Source organism: Sarcophilus harrisii, chromosome 4 (assembly GCF_902635505.1).
Source record: "Sarcophilus harrisii chromosome 4, mSarHar1.11, whole genome shotgun sequence".
Classification (NCBI taxonomy): domain Eukaryota; kingdom Metazoa; phylum Chordata; class Mammalia; order Dasyuromorphia; family Dasyuridae; genus Sarcophilus; species Sarcophilus harrisii.
Window position 1 is genome coordinate 429,934,334 of NC_045429.1, and position 10,109 is coordinate 429,944,442.

A 10,109-nucleotide genomic window follows, 5' to 3' on the forward strand; every position below is an offset into this window, starting at 1 on the left:
AAATGACTTTGAAATTTTAGTATAGATATATTTTGTTTTACCTTATCCTTTATCTTCTTTCTTTCTTTCTTTCCTTCCTTCCTTCCTTCCTTTTTCTCTTTCTTTCTTTCTTTCTTTCTCTCTTCCTTCCTTCCTTTTTCTTTTTCTTTCTTTCTTTCTTTCTTTCTTTCTTTCTTTCTTTCTTTCTTTCTTTCTTTCTTTCTTTCTTTCTTTCTTTCTTTCTTTCTTTCTTTCTCTCTTCCTTCCTTCCTTTTTCTTTTTCTTTTTCTTTCTTTCTTTCTTTCTTTCTTTCTTTCTTTCTTTCTTTCTTTCTTTCTTTCTTTCTTTCTTTCTTCTAATATAATATGCAGTGTTCCACAACTGGATCTCCACCTCCAAAAAGGGAAAGGACCAAATTTATTTGCAACATTCATGTTGGATTCATTTTTTGTTGCTTTTTCCATTTACATTATTTTAATATTCTTTTTCTGTACATGCATTTTGGCTCTAGTTATTTAATTTTATATCAGTTCATATAAGTCTTTCCATGCTTCTCTATATCCACCTGGTTCATTATTTCTTATAGCCCAGTAAGATTTCATTATATTCATGTTGTACAATTAGTTGAACCATTCTCTAATTGATGAGAATCTGCTGTGTTTCCTGTTCTTTTCTGCCACAAAAAGTGCTGCTATAAATATTTTGGTATCTATGGAGCTTTCCTTTTTCTTTTTCTGTCAATAACCTCCTTGGCAAGGATATACACCTAACAGTGGATTCTTTGTATCAAAAAAATATGTCCATTTTAGTCTATTTACTTAATTCCAAATTGCTTTCTGGAATTGTCATACCAAATCACAGTTCCACCAACAATGCATTAGGGTCATTTTCCTCCCTCTCCCCCCAGTTCCCTTGAACTCAACCTTCTTAGGATGCTTTTGATGAGATTTTTTTGCCTTGGTGAATGGTATAATGTTGATAGTGGGAATTCTCATTCTTTTCCAGTGAGGAGGGAAGGGCATTTTCTCCATTAATCTCTCCTCTCCTGGCCTGAACCCAACTCCTAGCTGACACACATAGATGCTTTGGGACACTGGACTTGAATTCAAAAGACCTGGTGTTTAGGGCCAGCTATGCCATTAATTCACTGCATGACCTTTCCCAAGTTACTTCTCGTTCTGTAAAAACTGAAGAGGTCAATCTACATGGAAGTTTCTAGAGTGTCTTTAATTTTTAACATTCTGCATTTACCTGGGGGTAGGAGGGGAAGATAAATTAATCTTTCCCATCAATACAAATCTATGTATATCCCTTGCATTGTGCAGTAGGGGTGTCTGAAAAGCACCATATAACCCTCCCACCGATTTCAACTGGTATTAGTTTTGCAATCAAGAAAGGGAAGAGCACCTTTTGCTTCAGAACTCAGAATTTTAACTCTTACCTATGTACTTGTCATCAAATGGGAAATACTCCAAAACCTGCAATTTGCTGTCACTTCACTTAGTGGTCAAGGTTCAAATATTAAGAAGACTGAATGACTGCTTTCTTCACAAACCCTTCCCTGATTGTCTTGAACAGTTCTAAAAGATCTGTGGAAGCATGATGATGAAACGCAAATCTTAAGATTAGACAAGACTATTTTCTTTTCCTCTTATTGACGCTGAATAGAAAAAAAAATCCATTGATTTTTAACTAACAAACATTTATTTTCTCTTTCTCCCTGCCTCTTCCCTCACTGAAACAAAACAAAGAAAAAAATATTTTTACTGAGGCAGTTGGGGTTAAGTGACTTGCCCAGGGTCACACAGCTAGGAAGTGTGAAATGTCTGAGGCCAAATTTGAACTCAGAACCTCCTGACTTCAGGGCCGGCGCTCTATCCACTAACTGTCCCCCAAAATAAAAATTTAAAGAAATATAATAAGCAAAATAAATTCCTGAACTGGTTTTGTTAAAATGTATTTATTATTCTCCATCATGAGCCCATTTGTCTGTCACATCTATCAGCTAGCTAGAGCACAGCATATTTCATCATAGGCCTTCTATATTTGTGATTGGTCCTTGGATTGATTGGAGCTCTTAAGTCTTTCTAAGCTCTCTGCCTTCACAATATTATTGTCTTCATATACATTGTCCTGGTCCTATTCACTTCACTCTGCATCAGTTTGTGCAAGTCTTACCAGATTTCTATGAGACCTTTGCCTTCATCCTTTCTTGTGGCACAAGCATATCTTAATATATTTATATATCAGAATCTTATTAAGTTTCATTTACATAGCATTTTGAAATCTGTAATTTCTTTCCAGCAATCCCTTAAGGTGTCATGCAAATATTAACATTTTACAGATTGTAAAACAGAGGCTCAGAAAGCTTAAATCAGTTATTCACAGAGTGAATAGGCCATGGGATTTGAAAAAAACTTGAGTTCAAATCCCACTGTAAACACTTAGTAGTTATGTGACTACAGGAAGATTCTTTGATTTCTCTGTGCCCATTTTCTCATTTTTAAAATGGGAAAGATGGTGCATTTAAATCAGATTGCCATGGCCCATTCTATGTTTCAATCAATCAAAGAAACTATATTCCTATGACCCATGTATCTTGAATTTAGATCAAGTACCTGTTTCTAGATCAATTACTATATCAATCCTGTCTCTACCCAGAGGCAGTTGCATTTCTCTCGTGGAATCTGGAGTGTCTATCTATATAGCCTGTAACATCCCATTCATAATACTTTGCTTTCTTATTGGCTAGTCAGTGTTTGAGGTTGGTTTTGAATTCATGAATATGGAGTCTTCCTGATATCAAGCCCAATGCTCTATGTACTGTGTCACCTAGCTGCCATTCTAATCTAATTTTCTTATTTTGCCATTGAAGAAATTGAAGCCCAGAGAGTGACTTGCCCAGGGCCATACAACCATCAAGTGTATGAGACTTAGATGCTGCAATCATGATTGTCACACTGTAGAGGCTGCCTATCTGTATGTGCAGAAATAGGTGTGATGATGTTCAATATGTGTGGATACATATGTGTGGCAGTGTGGGAATTGTCCATGGGGATACATGTGTGAAAAAGTCTAGATTGGCCTGTGTGAGTCCACAAATACAACTACTACCATATTGGGTGCTAAGTGAGCTGAAGGGGGAGCTATGTGTGACTTGGAACATTGAATGAGGCAAGATTGGCCGGGCCCAATCCCAGCACTTAACCTCCAAGCCTCTGCAAATAGTACTCAGTACACTCTGGTGAAAATAACACATTAAATATTTACCAGACCCTGCCTGTTGAATGTACTAGATATTCTACAACAGTCAGGGGAACAGTATCTCCCTGTCTCAGCCATCCTGCCAACTTAGGGGCCCCTCCTATTTACCAGACATGGCTGAACATCCCAGCTGAGGGACTAGAAAAAGTGCAAAATGGTGGAAGCAGTCTGGGATTTGGAATTAGAGGACCTTTGTTCAAATCTCACTTCTGTCATGGGCAAAGCATCTAAAAGTTCTACATTTGGAGGCAGTGTGATCTACATTCAAATTTCCATTCTGCTGCTTACTATTTATGTAGTCTTGGGGAGGCTATTTAAGAATTGGAATTGGGGTCAGAAACCTTGGATTCAAATCTTGGCTTTGTTATGTATTGTCTTTGTGACTTGGACAAGTTACTATCTTGTTCTCCATCTCTGTCTGTCTGTCTATCTATTTTTCTATCTGTCTGTCTGTCTGTCTATCTATTCATCTATCCATATACTCATCCATCCATCTATTTATCCATCTACCTATCTCTCCTTCCTTCCTTCCTTCCTTCCTTCCTTCCTTCCTTCCTTCCTTCCTTCCTTCCTTCCATCCATCCATTTCTCTATTTATTGATATAGCCACCTTATCGATCTCATTTATTTTATCTATCTCATATATATCATTTCTATCCATCTATCTTTATATATCATTTTTATTTCTATGTGTGGGTGTTGAGGAGGACTAGTACCTCTGATGTGACAGCTTGCCAAACCCTTTCCAGGGCTGCTCATCCACCTTTAGTGTCCACCTGGCACTCGACTCTCACCTGTGGTGCCAGGGAGCTTTAGGATGCATAGCAGCCCCACTCTGGTAAGCTGTCTTGGCAGATGGGGTAAAGCATATTAAAGCCTCAAATTCATTGGTGAATGAGTGGGGTGTTTCTCCCCAGCATGTAAAGCCTTCCTCCACCGGAATAAGAGGATGAGAACAATTTATTGCAATGGCCAAGAAGGTGGCCGAAGCAGGCTCTGAGGAGTGCTTAGAGCTTCGTCAGACACTGATGATGCCAAGGTCATGAACCACATCCCAGGTTATCACCATTCTTTCCACTGGACTCTGATGATTCTGGAAGAGAGACCGAAGCTGGTGATGTTGTACAATTCTGTCTCACTTAAATCCAATTCATGCATGAGTCAAGAATATTATCCTGTGATATCACTGGTCCTTTCTGAAAACAAAGGACAAATGACCTCTATGAATCATTCAGCTCTATCATTTATCTATCCATCATTATCTATCCATATCTATCTATCTATCTGCCTGTCTGTGTCTGTCTATCTATCATCTATATATGCCTGTCTGTCTATCTATCATCTATCTATTTCTGTTCACAAATTTATAAAGGTGTATCTATCTATCGGTCCATACATCTAAGTCTGCCTGTCTGTCTGTCTATCAATCTACACATCTATGTCTGTATCTATGTATTTATCTATCTGTTCACATATATATCTGTCTACTATCTACCTATCTGTCTGTCTGTCTTTATGTTCTTTCTGTCTGTCTCTGTCTCACTCTGTCTCTTTTTTCCTGGTTTCTATCTTTTTCTCTCCACCCATCCACACCCTGACCTTTTGTTTCATCAGTGTAGGGAATGTCTGGTGTGGCAACTCCCAGAATTCATATCATTGCAGTCCTCCAATTCATTTATAACTTATAGTTTTAGACAGCTACCTTAAGATCTGAGCTTAAGGGAGAGAAAGTATGTGTCAGAGGCGAGACTCAGTCATAGCTTTCTGATTTTAAGATGACCAACCTTTCCATCCATCAGAACAATTTTGTCAAACAAATAGGAATGGGGACCACTAATCCATACCCAGGGATTCTTATAGGCTGCATATTGACTTAGTTTTAAAATGTGATATTATTTATCCTTTATCATATTTTAATTTACAAATTAACATTTTAATTTGGTTTTGTCTCACTTTGGTATATTATGGGCTGCAGGCAACTTATGTACCCTGTATTGACGCCTCTGCCTTAGAACATGCTACTCTGTGCCTCTTAATACTCACATATATAAACATATTAATATGTTGCTTTGTCAAACCTTTTTTCACATGTATATATTCATCTCATTGAGTGCGGCAGTAATCTTCTCCCATTAGATTAGAAGCTCCTCATTAAACTAACGTAGGGCCTATGTCTGTCCCATCAAACTGGAAGTCCCCTGAAGCCAGAGTATCGCCCTTCTCCATTAAATGAGAAGTCTCCTGGGCTTGGGCACCATGTATTCTTGCTTTCACTTGCCCAATATTCACCACTGGTCTCTCTATATGAAAGATGCTAATACAGGAAGATGTACCCCAAAGCCTTTTTTTTTTATATATCTTCCAACTCAGAGGCATGAGTCATGGGGATTTGAGGGAGGGAGCTCAGGCATGAAAATCAGCATCCCTTCATTCTGTACCTAATTCTCTGCTCCTTGCTACGACATCAGAAAATTTCAGAGATTCAATGTAAAGAAATCTAGCTCTACATCAGGAAAAACTTTCTATCAATTGGAGGGGCTCTTCCTTGTAAGACCATTCATGGGGTATATAACAATAGACTAGCTAGCCTCCTGGATTCTTTTCACATCTCAGATTTAGTCATTTCAGCCACTTACTAAAATGACAGGTCAAAATTGGCATCCATGGAAGCACCCACACTGATGAAATCACAGGTTCTAGAAACATACAAGTTTTGAAGGACAAGATGCCTTGAATTTTGTGGCTGCTTTGTTACAATATTAATACAAGTTGAGCTAGAGGTCCACTAAGCCCTGTAGATCTCTAAAAAAACGAGGAATTATTTTATCTTTATGCCTTCCCCCATGCTGTATATGTTTGGATAACACTTTAGATCTAAATAGAAGACTTTGCATTTATTCCTAATATATAAGATTACAAAGGAAACCACTTCTGTTGAAATCTATTTATCAATGTATATAAACAAATATACAGATCCCAAAGGTAATAATCCTTGAGTTAATTTATACGACTATTTTTAGCATTTTGAAATCTTTTAGGATACTTGATTTTGTTACCTAACATGTTAGCTATTCATCACAGCTTTACTTTATTTACAAATTTGATAAACATATCATCAGTGCCTTCATCTAAGTCTCTGATTAAAATGTTGAATAGAATAAAGAGTAGGGCGGAGTCCCACGGTACTCCACAGCAGACATCACATCAGGTTGATATTGATCTATTTTTCACTATTATTTCTGAATCTACCCTACTCCCTTATTTTCCCATCACATCCACAAAAATAATGGTGGAATCTGTATAAATACCTAGATGAAGAACAGACTTGTTATATTTTACACAAGTACCTGAGCTAACAGTGTCATAACCTTATCAAAAAAAAAAAAAAAAAGAAAAGAAAATGAATTTAGTCTGGTATAATTTGTTCTTTATATATCTATGCTATCTTATATTCTGTATACTTACTGTCCATCTCAAGTCATCTTTTTATGTGTGTGTTTGGGAGGTAATTGGAATAAATTCAGTTGGTACAATTCAGCTGGGCAATGCTAGAACACAGCCCCATCATCACTAATTTACCCTACTCTGGGGTATGATGTATGTAAATGTCCTCATATATCAGTGACTATACAGATAAAAGAGACTCAGGACCATAGTCTGCAGATTCTGAAGCTAGGCTGCTCCCCCTACATTAATTAGTCTCTCTCTTTTTTTTTTTTTTTTTTTTTTTTTTTTTTGCTCCTGATGCTACTTCTTACTATAGACTCAAGTACAGGCTGGTTGGATATAAGAATACACCAATTTTTTTCCCCATTATCTGGCTCTCTTCAATACTCCAGTGGAAATGCCCATCAATCAGCTGCCACTCGAATCAGCTATTTTCCTGGGCCCTCACTTTGGGGGAATATCCCAGAGGAATTTGCAAGCACAAAGTCTTTGTTCTCTCTCCTATCTCTGTGCCCTATTCTATGCAGATAGCTTCTAGTGATCACTGCTTCCCTTTCTAAGTGCTCACAAATCATCCCTTTAATGATGCTTTCTTGAATTTTCCAGAAATCAAAGTCATTCTCACTGGCTTAGAGTTTGAAGAACCTATTTTCTTCCCCATTTTGAAAATCAAGATACCTTTTATTCATCACCACTTGCATGACACTTTCGCTACCCTCCCTCATTTTCCCCCCAAAGATCACTGAGAATGGCTCAGCAATAATACCTGCTTTTTCTTTCAGTACTCTGGATTAAAATTTATCAGGCACTGGTAACTGGAATTCAGTGAGAAAAGCTTGGTGGTCCTTTTGTTATTGTTCAGTCATGTCTAACCCTCCATGACCACATAGACCCTAACATGCCAATGTAGTTCATGGGTTTTTCTTAGAGTAGTTTACCACTCTAGTAATTGTTTCCTTCTCCAGTAGATTCAGCAAACTTAAATTAAATTAAAAAAATTAAAATGTTAAGTGACTTGCCCAGGGCCACACAGCTAATAAATAACTGAGGCTGGATTTCAACTCCAGTCTTCCTGACTTCAGGTCCAGTGCTTTACCTACTGAGTCATTTAGCTGCCTCCAGATAATCCCTTATCATTGCTTTATTTATCTTCTCTTTCTTAGTTATTCTTCTTGATAAAGGAAGAAAAGAGAAGCAGGTTGCTATATTTGTTAGAATGTCCAATTTGGAGTTAGGAAGGCCTGGGTTCAAATTTTGCTTGTGACAGTTATTAGCTGTGTGATCACAGGCAAGTCACTTAATCTCTCTCCATAGAAACCTCAAATTAAAAGTGGTTGTGAGCTCTAAGACTATAAGTTATAAATGCATAGTGACATGTCATGGTATGACACCCTTAAGGCATTGAGATAATGAAAACTTCAGCAAATAACAATTATGCAATTAATCCATTGCCACCCAGAATACTGATCCCACTCCTTTAATCTTCTCATATTCATAACAGTCCTTTGTATTTTCCTTAGAATTCACTGCAAGCCTCAGCTCATTCTAGGATTTAGCATTCCTGGCGTTTTTCTTACAGGATGTACCTTTCTTTTGAATTTGTTCTCAATTACTTGCCCTGACTTCCATCTTCTGTATATGTCTTTGAAAAAAGATACAATAGCTAATGAGTTTCCTGTGCATTCCCTTCAGTCTTTTTAGATAGATCCCACCTTTCCCCCTTGTGCAATCATCTTTGTTTGTGCCATAGGAATTTTGTTCTTGAGAGTATCTTATCCATTTTGTGCCAACTTCCCCTGTAGAAATTTAAGCTATTGAAATTTTACCTTTCCTTACTCTGTATGCTTAGAAACCAGTTCTCCCCAAATCTAGAGTGTGCTTGTCAACTCTTCTGAAACCTGAGGGAGTGTTCCTCCCATGCTCCTTGTCATCTCTTCTTGGACATCTGGTTCCTTCTTCTTTGTCAAAATTAGGTTCAGAAGACTATCTTATGTCAATTACATCTTCTGAAGGATGAATTTTCTAGCAATGCAAATGCAGAACTCTTCAGTTATCTTGATTTTTTTTACAAGCAAAAAAAATCTCTAATAGATACCTGCATAATTTAATTCCCTTTAAGTACTACTATATCATACATTTGAGTCTTCATTGTGATTTGTTTCTATAATATACCATGCATTAACTCCTTCTGTCCAAGAAAGCATTGAGTAGTTTTTCACCTCAATTTTCTTTCCATTTCTCCTTCAAATGATCTTCATTCACAAATTTTTCATTACAAAGCCACCATCTAGAGAGATGATTTCCTTATAGGAGTGTATCTCCTTAATAAATGATATTAATCCATTGCTTCTTTAATCTAAAAAAAATATTTCTGAAAAGAGTACTTATCCATTTCTTCTCAGCCCTGGTGAGGTTAGTTTCAGTCCTACACAAAAGTACAATCACATCTATATCTTAAGCTCTGGTCCATAAATCCAAACCTCTTTATGAGCCTCCTCCTCCTCCTCCTCCTCTTCCTCCTCTTCCTCCTCCTCCTCCTTCTCCTCCTTCTTTTCCTCCTCCTTTTTCCTTCTCTTCTTCTTCCTCTTCCTCTTTCTCCTCTTCCTTCTCTTTCTCTTCCTCCTCTTCCTTCTTTTTTTTCCTTAGTGAAGACGATCCTGGTGCCTCTTTTATGAAGTGGTAGCTGAGGAGAACCACTCCCCCTCCCAGCCAACACTTTCTTCACATTTGCCATGGGAAGAAGACTAAGGAAGGAGTTGAGACTGAAAATCATGACTGCATTCATTTGAAGGTGGCAGGGCAAGATGTCTTGGTGCAGTTTAAGATTAAGAGGCACACACCACTTAGTAAACCAATGAAAGCCTATTGTGAACGACAGGGATTGTTAATGAAGCAGATCAGATTCTGATTTGATGGGCAGCCAATCAATGAAAAAGACATACCTGCACAATTGGAACTGGATGGGTAAGATCTAATTGATGTATTCTAGCAGCAGATAGGAGGTATTTACTAAAAAGAGAACTTGCAACTCTCCTTCAAAAATGTGCTATAAAATAAAACAATATACAAGTAGTAAACCAACTTTGGTTCATCCACATCCTGAGCACTGCAGCATAATTTTCTCTCTTCTTTGATTCTCTTCCACCATTTATATATATATATATATATATATATATATATATATATATATATATATATATATATAAAACAACTAGTGTACATGCATAGACATAATACATATTAAAAAAAAAACTAAATGGCAAAAAACCCCAAAATGGCCAATGGGATATTTTAATCAACATCAAATGGAGATGGGAAAGGAAAAAACAAACTGGTTCTGTGAAAATATTCTTTTTTTTTTCCATTAGTGTCATATTTATTCAACTTTTATTTATGTATTCCAGTAACTTATATTGTTC

General features: G+C 37.1%; 1 pseudogene; it reads left to right on the plus strand.

The window, feature by feature from the left end:
* The first annotated feature begins 4,211 nt into the window (after positions 1–4,211).
* LOC100918649 lies at positions 4,212–9,703 on the plus strand (annotated as a pseudogene).
* Positions 9,704–10,109: the final 406 nt, after the last annotated feature.